Genomic DNA, 13,794 nt, shown 5'->3' on the forward strand with positions numbered 1-13,794 from the left:
CTGCAGGTCTCTGTGTGCTCAGGGAACTGTAAAGCCAATTCATAGGCCTGCAAACATCCTGGAACAGCAACATAAATCCACTAATTCAAGCCTTTATGTTTGGTAATGGGTGTTGTGCCATACTATGTAGATGTGATATGATAGGATTGATTGCTCTGAAGATCACTGAGGCTGCTTTCTAGCACCGCCCTGCCACCCAAACTGTCGGCCAATGAGCCGTTCATCCCATGTTGCCTCTGTTGGTGGTCCCTGGTGTAAGCTATATTTTCCCCTCACTTCTCCCTCTCGCTCTCTTTTTTTATAGCTAACACAAAATTGTTCCTAATTCGCTGCTGCTAGAGGGGGGTAATTTGCGGCTTTTGGCTGAGTGTCGCAAGCCCCAAATTTGAAAAAGCTGCTGAGTTGAAGGCGCGGTAGGAACAACAGTAGGGAGAGTAGAGAGAGAGAGAGAAAGGGAGAGGGCCTAAATTCAATCAGTTGAATGCAGCAAAAGGAAAACAGCAAAAACATGATAAGTCTCAAAAGGCAGAAGACGGCAATGCAATAAAAACTGTTGGGTAACATAAGCCGTAGCCACCAATACTTATGTCTCATTTTAATGAAGTAATGGCAGTAATGTGTGCCCTTCTATTCCAAGTTAATACGATTTCTGTTCAGCCAATGAAAACATTGTTGTAATCAGACTATCTTGGCCAGAATAGCTCATATTTCATCTGTGTTTAGGTTGTCTTGTTGCCTCAAATTCTCTGATTTAAAAACTCTTCCAAGTGTTGCAAAAATGCAATTTGTAAAAGACAGATGGATATTCCTAAAGGCCATTTAATCATAAGCAGTAGACTGGTTTAGCAATTATCTTTCAGGTAGGACTCAGTGTGTGAGTGTCAATGGGTACTGTTCAAACTGGCTTACCGTACTTAATGGAGTACCCCAAGGTTATATACTTGGCCCACTTTTATTTTGTGTTTACATTAGTAATTTAGGTGCTAATACGCATGGAACTAATACCCATTGTTAAGCAGATGATACAGTTTTTTATAACTGTGGATCCGTATTTAATTCAAACTTCTGCTGAGTGTAGAGAAAACTTGATATTGTTTTCTAATCCTAGAGGGAAGCCTGTAAACATTGTGGTTATTGTTACAACTCAGGGGAGCACCCCTGCTGTTTCCTGCTACAAATATCCAAGATTTTTAGTTTGATTAATGTTTTTCTTTTAAGCAGCATGTTGAAATCTTTGAGAAGGCTACCACCATTTTGCCACTTCTTAATTATGGTGATTTGTTGTATATGGGTGCATTTGCACATTGTCTCTGCACACTTATCATAGCATACAGCGACACACGAATCATTGTGCTATATATTCTGTCACCATCTCTGTCATCATCTCAGATTACAAGACATATTGTTGTCTGTCCCCAGCGTAAAGACATGGATGGGAAAGACAGCTTTCATGTTTTCTGCTCCACTTGAAAATTAAATGGATGAATCTGATTTCTCTGGCAATATTCGAGACCATTGTAAACTTTATGGTACAGCCAATGTTAAGCCTTATTTTAGTTTCATTATCCGTTTTGTCAGATTGTGTTATTTTTTCTCCAAATTTTTATGCTGCAGTCTTAGCCAGGTCTCCCTTGCAGATGTTTCTAGTCTCAATGGGATTTACCTGTTAAAATAAAAACTGAATAAAGGCTCAAGTTATTCTGACCTGCTGTCTACATGATGCAGCAAACAGGAAGTAACTGAGGGAGTATCTGCAGCTGAGGCAGTTGCTGATAGCTGTGTGCAGGAGAGTGTCTGGATCTCTCTTTACATACATGTTCCCGGAGTGAAGAGAGGGGGCTCAGAGATCCTCTGTGGCCTCGTCAACACAAGAGCCCTGAGAGGTGCTCATTCATTTTGATTAACAGAGCCTTCCTCACTCTCATCCCTTCCTTGGTGGTTCGTTCTCTCCTCCGGGGGAAAAGCCCACATGGATGTTTTTCTTTTTTTATCCCACATGGTTTTTCGCTTCCACAACAGCACGTCATTACCCGAGTGTTTAAACACTTAAGAACAGTTTAAAAAGGAGGGCGAGGAGGTGGTAGAGGAGGAGGAGGAGTGAAAAAACACTCGCGAGCAATGAACAGTTCTACATTAACTGTGTATCACTCAAGAGAGCTGTAAAGGCCGCCCCACAAGCGAAATGAAGTCAATAAATAAATGTGGCTGTTGTCAGATGTCTGGAACAGCTTGAGAGGGCTTCAGCGACAGGGCAGCCCACCATGTTTGAAATGAAGGGCGATAAGTTTGGGCGGCACCACCGAATTAGACGCTACAAGTTGCTGAGTGCCATTGACTAATGAGGGCAGGTTTGCTGCATGATAAATTCGAAAACGAAAGGAATGTTTGATCTGGATAAAACCACAGTTTGCTGAAAGTCACAATGCCTGCTCGGCTCCAAGTAGAGAGAACAGCATCATAACACAACACAGAGGAGGTTTATTATTTTATGCAGATCCCACATGAGCCGCCTCTGATAACAACGCTACTCCCCCAGAGGCCTGCTTTCACACAGCAGTCAATCAAAGAAGAAGTGACAACAAACAGCAGAAAGAGACACAAGCTGTCAGTGGACTGTGGAGGCCTGCTTTATTTCATGACTTCATTGGATTCAAATACTTCCCAAAACTTTTATTTGTTGCTGCTCGCTCTTCTTCCGCAGGTCGGCCCTGAAGGAACACCAGCAGAGAATACAAAACATGAAGAAAAGCAGTAGCAGCTGGATCAGTATTTTTTCAAGCAAAAGCAATTGATCAGTGAGAGTCCAGAGAGTCAAAAAGGGAGGAGGGGGACGGGGGGGAGCACGGTTCAGAGGAAGCTGCAGGTGTGGGGAAGAGAAAACACAATCACATCTCAAGTCAAACAAATGCGTCTCCGCTGATGGAGATGGATAGAGGGTTAGCATTCCAGTCCACCCTGGAGATCCCCGCTGCTTAGCCCCAGGTCCTCTATCTCACTGCGCCTGCTGCTGCTGGGCCAAACATCTGGAGAGAGAGAGAGAGAAAGGAAGTAAGAGAGAGGAGTGGAGGAGAGAAAGTTTGGTGGCGGTGACGGTGAAGCGAGGGATGAACTGAGGTCGGGGGGAGAGAGGTGAAAGAAGTTAAATGAACAGCCGTGTTTATCTTCGGCACTCCTGTGGAGGAGGGAGCCCACATAAGTGAGCTGGTGTCGGTGGGGGAAAGTTCACACCGGACCTCTTCATCTTCATCTGCTTCACCTCTTTTCTAACATTTTTCTAGCATTTTCCAGGCAGCTGAATGTCAGAGGCTGCGGTAAATGGGGCAACATTATGTCTAATCCTGCAGCCAACACTTTCACCTCTTCTATCAGTCTGCCATCCTTCAGAGAGTAGAAGCCTAAACTGACTGCTCCAGACTTTGCGCACTTATTTTTTTCCCTGCCTCCCTCTTTGTGTTTTCCCCAGGAGTCCTATAAAATCCTGCTCTGCTCTTGTTTTCTCTGCAAGTCAAGGGATGAGCTAGAGCTCATAAAGAGAAAACTCGAGGGCACACTGAGGTCCTGGGCTCTGTAAAACAGGCTGTGGCAGCAGCTCTGGTGGTGGTAGCGGCGGTGGAGAGGAATATAGAGTTATATTCACACACACTACACCTTGGGAGTATTTGATCCCTGTGAACACTGCACGGCCTGGGGAGGACACGCTCTGTAAATTTCCCTCCCGTGTGCTGTGTTCTCTGTAACGGCAGCCTGAGCTTGTAAAAAGAAAAAAGAAAAAACACACACATGACAGGTGCCAAAGTCAGGAATGTGAAAAACGTAAAAGATGAAATATTATCACAGTACTTGTTACTTCCCTACTTCTTTTGTGAGTGAATGTGTGTTTGTGTCAGTGTGTATCAGCATTTCTACAGGCGTGTGTGCATGCAGTTGCAGAGGGAGAATTCAGATCCTTCAATTAAGTAAGTTAAGTAGCGACACAACAATATAAAAATTCTCCATTACAAGTAAAAGTATTGCATTAAAAATGTTACTTAAACATACATAAGTGTTACCAGCTAAATACTTGCTATATCAATAGTAAAAGCACTCAGTATATGGAAAATGGTCCCTGTGACTGTGTACTATTATATTATTAAATTATTACTAGACTACTTACTATTACTCTATTTTATATACTGTTCTCAACATTTTTAGTCTGAAGTACTCACACAGCTTTGTCAGATGAACACCATCACTCGTGTTCATTCCAAAAGTGTTCATTTGAATTGATTTTAAACTGGATGTTTTTAACACTATTGATTATATATAAGAAGTCATTGTTGCAATTTTTTCATACAAATGCTTATAAATAAAATAAAATAAAATAAAATAAAATAAAATAAAATAAAATAAAATAAAATAAAATAAAATAAAATAAAATAAAATAAAATGCTTAGTTTGGTTTGGTCAAGTTTGCATCCGTACAAATGGCAGAAGATGAAAGTTTTGATTCCATTACTTTTAGCAAACTATTTTAACAATTTGTTACTTTTACCTCTTTACCATTCATCCTCTGCTTAGCTTTTTCACCATTCATCCATTACTTTTAGCACTTTGTTGCAACTGTTTTATGTTGTTTTTTTTCCAAATGAGTTGAAAAATGAAATGTAGCAGAGTAGATGTAGAAAGTAACATGAAATGGAAATACTCAAGAAAAGTCAATTTAATTAGAATTTGCACTTAGGTACAGTACTGGAGTAAATTTATTTATATTTCATTCCATCACTGCATGCATGTGTGTGCATGTGTAGACCATGCACATGTGTGTGAGTGTGTGTGTGTGCGTGTGTACGGGTGTGTGGGTGTGTGTGGGTGTGCGGGTGTGCGTGCGCGCATGCATGTGTGTGTGTGGGTGTGTGTGGGTGTGTGTGGGTGTGTGGATGTGCGTGCGCGCATGCATGTGTGTGTGTGGGTGTGTGTGCGTGTGTGCATGTGCGTGTGTGGGTGTGCGGACAGTGCACATGTGAGTGTGTTTTTACTGCTGATGGCACAGTGGAGGATTTATTTAAACAGATGTGAACTCTCAGTGCCAGGGTGACCTCAGGTCCTACTTGGCTACACTGCAGCTGATCTCTCCGCCCTGGAAAAATAACACTCAGTTTAACAGACTGACCTGTGAAAGAAAAAGCTTGCAAACACCCTATGTAATAAGTCCAGGAATAAGGCCACATTTCCTCTCGCAGAGTAATTGAAACTCAGTGTAACCTTATCAGTGCATGCCTTACTGCAATATGGAGCGCATGTGTCAGGTTATGTCCTTGTCTCTTGTGAAATATCTCAGTTACAGTAACCAGACTTACAGTAAAACCAGAAGTTATATTCCTTTCACAGTCAGATATATAGCGCTGGATTTATACTCTCATTGACTGAAAATGGAGGGTTTTATACCAAATGCACTGCACATTAACAGCACCGAGCATGAGTTAGGGGAGTGCAGAGGTTGCTGACAAGAGCCATAAAGGGGGTAAATTTATGTGTCGAGTGATATAGGCGGGAGGTCAGAGCCAGAGTGAAGTGTGGAGGGTCGACAAGGATGAAGAGACAGCAATGTTTGGAGAGAGGACAGGAGAGAGCGATGCTAATTTATACCCCGGTAATTGGAAACAGCAGAGTCCTGCACCTGAACCGCATTCTCGGCCCTGTGGCCAGCGCCGGGGCCCGGTCAACGTGGGAGGGTGATGAGGGCCAGGGGGATGGAGAGATGGAAGGGATGGAGGTTAGAGGGTCACTGTCAATGGCAGCCTTGTTGTTTCTGTCCCTGTAGACAGGACAGAGTTTGGCGGGTGTGCGTGTTTATGTGGAGGTCTCAGGTCTAGATGTGCGTGTCTGAGCAGAATTAGTGTGTATGTTAGAGATTTTCATTTTCTGGGGGTCATGTTGTTGTGACAGTTCCACACTTACACACACACACACACACACACCAGGCCGGAGCCAGAGTGAAGACCACCCTGCCTCAACAGAGAGAGAGGAAGGGGGGGATCAGCTTAATGTGTCATGGTTTCAATCTGACACGATCTAACATACGACATGGTTGGACTTCAGCAGTCTTAGCTTCCTAGTTAAATAAATATGACAGCCTCCTCAGATAATTACCGTGCTGTGACCATGTTGAGTCATAGCATCGGTTAATTATTAGACGGGCTGTGTGAATACGTGGGTTCATTTTTCAAATCTCCGCTGCTTGTGAGTTTCTGATGTCTGTAATATTTCAGTGAGTGATGGTGTATTCAGATGTTGGCTGTGACTGGGGTCTGGCATCGTGCTAAAACATGAAGTAATCTTGGAATTTAGATTGAAAAAACATTGACGTTGCTTGATGTGCTTCATATCTGCAGGATCTGTTTGCACTGCTGAGCCACGAGTCTTAGTGTTCAGGCCCGTTTAGGCCCTATTTTCCTAATACTGCTGTGTGTGCTATTGATAAAGCAAGCCATCAAGTCAGTGCTAAGTGACTGGCTGTCAGCAAAGACAGCCTTCCCTTATTATGCAGGATAAATAGAGCAAAGAACAGATAAATAGATATGTGCCCAAAAGCCAAATTCCTCATAAAAACAAAAGACTGGACTCAGACATATGGGGAGCATATTGGTGGCAGAGTTCTGATCACACGAGTTTCTTCTGAGCAGAGGAGAATACAACAAGATTTAGATGTGGTAGGAGGCTGTTTTGTTTCCCTTTTAAGGCGTGTCGGTTGTCTGCTCTGCTTGAGGATGCTGAGAAGAAAAACTTTTTTCTACTTCATCACTCCTAGTGATTGACATCTCGATAGTCTGCACACATGAATGAGTATGTGCAAGCCATTTGCAAATTATAGCACCAAACACGCAAGTCCTACACACTCTTCTACTGTAGTGGTTTACAGTGAGACTTTTGTCCTATGATACTGCTCTTTTTTTTTTCCACCTAGTATCTATTCTGAGGACTGAGCTCCAAGCGCACATCAAAGCCACCACAATCTGCCTGTTTCTCTCACGATTTGTCTCTCACACACTCCTTCTGTCTCTCTGTCTCTCTCTCTGGCCCACACGCCTGTGCACAAACCATGCACAAACTAAAACACATTTGTGTAAGGATATGTTATGGGAGGGATTCAACATATTCTTTGATCACTGTTCATCTGACAGCACATCCTCTCCAAAATAGTGTTGAGAAACTTTTGTGATTTTATTTTTTTGACATTGAAATCCTTGATTTTAACATAGTTATCATATTTCTCTTTCTTTGACAGATTATATTATTTGAGCTTCAAAAAATGATGAGATAGCATAAGAGTCACTGCATGTAAAAAAGACCCACTCTCTGACACTACCTTATCATTTCCACATTGATTCCACTGCCCTCTCTGGGCCAAAGTAAAGCCACTGCAGCTGCACATCTTAATCTTATTTCTTCTCCATCCTGCCTGTCATGTTTACTTGATGTTTCCCTCTCTCCTCTCTGCTGCAGGATGCATGGTTTCAAAGGGACCACATAACAAATCAGAGGCCCATCCCTGTGCACCGATGGCCTGTCTCTCATTTCAGATGGAGATTGAAGGGCATGTCTACCCCTGGAGCGTCAGTGGAGATCAGGGGGCCTCAGTAGCACCCGCCGCCCCGGGGCCCCTGTGTTTCCACTGCGTGGGAGCTGGACCGTGACACACACCAAACGTCAAGCCCACCGCAAGTGCCTTTTCCTCGCGATCTGCTGTCTGACGCACGCAGTCATTAGAAAAAGCCCCGAAAACTTTGCCTGCATCCCCTGTTAGCTCAAGGTCGTGTGTGAGTCGAGTGTGTGTTTTGGGTTTGGCATCCTTTGAAAAGATATGACAATAACAAGCCCTTGAACAGGAGTTATTATGTGTTCGGCTGAGAGTAGGAGCTTGTGTTGCTGTGATGGAAGTTGGAAGCTTCCCAGTGTTGTTTTGAGGTGCTTTGGGTTTGTTAGTCATAGCTTACTGTAATGTGTCTCCTAAGATGCTCCTATTTAGAGATTGTTATGAGCGCCCGCCACTCTGAAGTGGTGTCACGGGTCAGCTCCTCTGGGTTTCCTGGCAGAGGATGTGTGGGCTTGTGAATCTGTGAAAACAACAGGGCAACAGAAGATCAATTCCAGGTTGACGGCACATACTGTATCTGAGCGAGACATGGCTCCAATCTTCCTGCTTGTCTGTCTCCAGCTCTGGTCTTTCTAGGCCTCCATTAAGCTCCTTCAGCTTTCATATGACACGGCGATACCCATCATAAGCTGCATGACAGCATATGGACCTGAGTGACATTTGATGTGTATGGCAGGAGTGAGTGCAGCTCCTCTTTGTGTCTCCCATTCATGTGGTGAGGGCAGGATTAAGACTTGATCCAATAGAGCAGAAGTGGAGAAGCACGAGCTCGGGTCAGATCTGCCTTGAATTAAGTCAGTGTTGCAGCAGGAATAATACAATCACCTCCCCCAAAACACTGTAATACTACTGAAGGGTAACGTGTGTGCATGTGTGTTTGTTTGTGTGTGTGTGTGTGTGTGCTGAGCTTGGCCTGTGCCGAGCCTGCGACCAAACCACAGGCTGGTGTCCCTTACAGAGAAGAGGGGTCTCTGTTGACGGTTCAAACACAGCCCACGGCCCCAGCTTCAAAAGGCCCCCAATCATCGCACCCACTTACAGCCAACGGCGCATGTCACTTAATGTGGACCACACTATTCATCAATTATGGTGAGCTCAAGGGCCATCCAACACCCGCACCACAGCTCCACAAGTAGTGAGTTGTCTTCTGTTCTGACTGAAACCCCCCATCACATCCCCCAAGAGTCCTCAAAGCCCATCTGTTGCAGGAGGTGTGGTAAGAGCTGTCATACAAACAGAACTCCGGCTTTCTCTCTTCTTTCATGCCCTGTTATCCTGCCACAACTCTCCAAACTCCTCATCCTCCTCCTCTGACTTTGTCTGGCCTCCTGCAGTGTCCTTTAAGCTTCATAAAAGCTCACTTCTTCCCCTTCCTCGTGTAATTGCCAGGAAACGTCCGACAGTAGGCTAATACACACGCCTGTAAGACACACACAAGTCCGCGACCTCACCCTCCTACTCACTGTTTATCTGTCCCTTGGCAAGCGAACTGAGTCAAACTGGAACTCATTTAATGTCATCTGATTCTGACATGTTGCCATGGGGTATTAGTTAAGCCCAAATGCCTTTCTGGTATCCAAGTGACAGAACGTATGTTAAGGTTGTAAGAGTGAAAATAAATGACATAAATGTGGCGACCATATTTAGAATTTCCTTTTAACAGACAGATTACGGCAGGGCGTGCAAACCTGAACCAGACCACACAAAATCATCAGAGTCTTTCTCCTCCTCCTCCTCCTCATCTTCTTCTTTCTCTCCAGTCTGTCCACGAGAGAACTTCCTCCTTCACATCTGGAGAGGGCTCAGGTCAGGTCGGCCCGGCGTGAGGGGATGAAGGGTGACTCTCATGCTGGCTGGATCACCCAGCGCACCTCTGCTTGAGTCGTTCCTCTACTATCCCCAAGAGCGGTTCAGCTGCTGGTACATGTGCGGCTGCTTCAGTATATGTGTGTGTGTATGTGAGTGTGTGTCCATCGGAGCCCTAACCTCAGCAGCTGTGTGTGATTTTGCATTCATGTTGTCGGAGGCTTCTTTCCTGTTGTGTTTTTTTTCCTATCTGTCCTGACACCTTGTTCCATGTGGTGGAGACACGTTCTGGTCAGATAATGGATGTGAGCTGCTTTATGTCAGCCTCAGTGCTTTAAAATCAGTATTTTCGCTCCATCTGTGACAAGGCAGATAATATACAGACACCGTCCCTTTCAGTGTTTGAAACTTAAGAGAAAAAATACATTCATGTCTTTTTTTCTAAGAATAAATAAGGATGTTTTTTCACAAGTAAATCTGTAAGTGTATGTTATTTCTTCCAGTTTTTATTTGTTGTGGAGATACTTAAAATCAGTGATTCCCAACCAGGGGTACACCCAGTGGATACTTCTGTAGTTGCCACGAGGTACATGGAAAGATTGTGGAGGAGTTCAACTCATTTGGGGAAAAAAATATATGTATACTGTATATATACAATCAAAAGCTTGGACACACTTTCTCATTCAAATAAATGAGAAGGTGTGTCAGACTTTTGACCGGTACTCTGTAGAGGACTATGAGAAGTTCTTAAAGAATTTTGTTGAAAAGATAGAAAACATCAAAGCATCAGTTACTCCTGCAGGCTCACTTCTACCTTCGCCTGAGCCCTCCACCACACTGTTAGATGAGGTTACCCCCATTACCCTTAGGAATTTGGTCTACATTGTGGTAATCTCACTACTAGTAAATTTGATAGTCTTCCTTCCGAGTTGTTCAAGGTTTTTGCCCCTTGGCTTCTTAGCATTGTGAACAAGTCTCCTCTATCTGGCCTGGTCCCAGACTATTTAAATAGGCCTTAAGAAACCTGGTTTAGATCCAACACTCCCCCATAACTATCATCCTATATCCTTTGGTTTCAAAAATTGTTGAAAAGGTGGTTGTTAAGCAACTTTTAGAAATAATGGAAGGAAACAATATATTTGACAAATTCCAATCTGGCTTTAGAAAGAACCACAGTACAGAAACAGCCCTTCTCAGAGTAACAGATGACATCCTAATGAGTGCGGACTCTGGTAATCTCACTATTCTCATTTTGCTGGACTTGAGTGCAGCCTTCGATACAGTTGATCATACAATTCTACTCAATAGACGCAGGAACTGAGTTAGCCTTAACTGGTTTTCACCTTACTCATCAAACAGAGTATTCAAAGTCCCAGTTGACAACTTTAGTTCATGAACTGCTCTCATGTCATGTGGGGTCCCACAGGGCTCAGTCCTTGGCCCTATTTTGTTTGCATCTGTTGTCCCTTGGCCATGTTATTCGCCATTTCACCCATGTGTTCTACCATTGTTACGCCGATGACTCCCAGTTGTATGTCTCGTTTAGTACCTGTAAATCGTAACAATCTGGATTCTCTGCACAGCTGCCTTGCTGGTATTAAGGACTGGATGGCTTCCAACTTTCTGCAGCTGAACACAGATAAGACTGAAGCTCTGGTTATTGGTCCTGATCATATTTCTAACAGTGTCACCCCCCACCTTGGACCACTAATAACTAACACAACACACTCAGCTAGAAACTTGGGGGTTGTTTTTGATCAGTAACTCAACTTCACTTACATTAAAAGTCTTGTTAAAAGTCTTGTTCAATCCTGCTATCTACAAATCAGAAATATTGCCAAAGTCAAACCAATGCTTCCCAGAAACATAGTAACAACTTATCCACACCCTCATTTCCTCCCGCCTAGACCGCTGCAATTCATTATTTACTTGCTAAAACGATGCAGCATTTGCCCAACTACAGTTGGTGCAGAATGCAGCGGCAAGACTTCTTACAAACACTGGACGAAGGGAACACATCACTCCAGTTATGGTCGAATTGCACTGGCTCCCCATTCGTTACAGAGTTCAATTTAAGATTATATTGATTACTTTTAAATCCCTACATGGTCTGGCTCCACTTTACATTTCAGAACTCTTAACCCCTTATTCTGCACCGAGACCCCTCAGATCAGAGAACCAAATGTTAAAAGTTCCACAGTCCAGGCTTAAAACAAAGGGGGATCATGCTTTTGCTTCACTGTTTTAGCTCCAAGGCTGTGGAACAAACTGCCCTCAGTATCACATCAGCTGAGTCAGAACCTCAGTTTAAAAAGCTTTTAAAAACCCACCTGTACAGACTGCCATTTGTGTAATATTTTTATAATGTCCATTCAAATGTTTTAATGATGTTCTTTTATATTTTGTTCTGTTGTACCATTTCTTGAAATCCCTGTTTTTATTGCATTTTCTCTGTATGATGTTCTTTTTTGTTTGTTTGTTTAATTTCTTTATGTTTGCTAACTTTGCACCTATATTGTATTTTATTGTATTTTGTGAAGCACCTTGTAACTCTGGTTTTGAAAGGCGCTATAGAAATAAACTTATTTAATATTATTATTATTAGCCCACTGTATATATCCACATATGTGTTGCAATTGAGAGTGCATGAAAACTAGTTAACAACCTAGCAGAGAATTATAAACAGTTAGCTAAAAATAAATAAATAAATAAATAAAAGATAGACTAAATAGTCCGCTGAAAGAATTGAATTAAGTGTCCAAATAGGGCCAAAAGTAAGAGATAAACTGTTGTGAAATAGCAAAAAAGCTGATAAACAGTTGAAATACTTAGCTAAAAAAATGTGTAAACAGTCATTTAGCTAAAGGCCTAATGGATAAACAGTTGAAATAGCTCAAAGTAATGGGTAAATGATTGAAAATGAAACAATTCATCTGTAATCAATCATGGTAAAAACATTTAAAAAATAATGGAAAAACAGTTGAAATATTTAGCTAAAAGTAATGGATAAATGGTTGAACAATCTAGTTTCTGCCACTAAGCTAGTAGTACAAATGTTAACCAAATCAACCAAAACACAGACTGTTCAATTGTATGAAAAAAAAAATATTGTAACAATGTTAGCTTTTATAATGTTAATAGAATTAAATGCAGTTTAAAATCAATTGAAATGAATGGTGTTGATGAGGGGGTTCTGACAGGACTGTAGGTACCTCTGAAAATAAAGATTTGGGGAACATACTTTAAATTTTCTCTCTTATATCCACGCCAAGTATTAAAAACGATTATACATTTGGCTACGTTTTAAAATAAGTTATGCACTGTGATAATCAAATAAATTCAATGAATCCAAAAAAAGAAATTCATATTAAAAAATAATGCAATTAAACATCCTATCATTCTATTTCTTTTCTGTGACATTCTGGGTAATTTGTTGCATAAATCCATGTTGGACGCACACACTGGGACACAAACACACAGTCGGATGGGGCAAGCATTGCTTCATAAACAATTGCAGCCACACACGCTCACGCTAGGAAGGAACATGAAAACAGCACTAATGGGAAAAAGATGAGAGGGCTCACAGTGAGCACACCCAGAGAGAGGAGGAGAGAGCCGGCTGTTGGACACCGCTGTCTCAGCCCTGCTGGCACACATAAACAGCCCTGGGATCAGATGCAGAGATTGCTGCTGCCTGCATCACATCGTTAAGAAAGTCCACTTGAATTGCTAGATTTAATTTAATACATTTGATCTGCAGCGTTTGTGTGCTATTTTAGAAAGTGTCTCTCTAGTGCATCCCGTTCCGTTTCCCTTTGATTTTTACTTACACACCGTTTATTCCTGTGATTGTTGTATTTATAATTTAATATGTTGCTGCTCATTTTTCAGTTTTAATTTTAAAATAAAGCGGATCATTTGGTATTCAATGGTCAAATTTAGTTTTTTCAATGTATTCTTTTTTAAATTGATATATATTTTTAAAAAGTATTGTGGACCACATCATTCACTTATTACATTATTAAAGAATATATATGTTGATGGAGTTTTTCAGTCTATTTGTGAGTGTTTGGACCTCATTATTTTAGGGTTTTATATATTTTGTGTAAATCAATTCATCCAGAGCTGCTCTGCATTTTCAAACTCAAGTTATTATATTAGATTCATCAAATTCATTTACAAGTAAACAATTAATGTTGAATTATTTTTTGAGACTGTAAAGAAACAATCCAGGTCAAAAATTGTCATTCTCACTCTTACGGAAAACAATGCGGAGCGTTTAATGGTAAAGCCTGATTTCCGCAGTGAGGGAACGGCCTTGCGCTGTTAAGGAAAAAGTGTGTCATCTTGTTTAT

General features: G+C 42.0%; 1 long non-coding RNA gene across 1 annotated transcript in view; it reads left to right on the plus strand.

The window, feature by feature from the left end:
- LOC122967153 overlaps window positions 1-9,904 on the plus strand; it is a 32,377-nt gene extending 22,473 nt beyond the window's left edge. Inside the window, exon 3 of the long non-coding RNA XR_006398539.1 lies at window positions 7,483-9,904. This is a non-coding gene — a long non-coding RNA (uncharacterized LOC122967153). The remainder of the gene's footprint in view (window positions 1-7,482) is intronic.
- The last annotated feature ends 3,890 nt before the right edge of the window (window positions 9,905-13,794 follow it).

This window comes from Thunnus albacares, chromosome 17, assembly GCF_914725855.1.
Source record: "Thunnus albacares chromosome 17, fThuAlb1.1, whole genome shotgun sequence".
Classification (NCBI taxonomy): Eukaryota; Metazoa; Chordata; class Actinopteri; order Scombriformes; family Scombridae; genus Thunnus; species Thunnus albacares.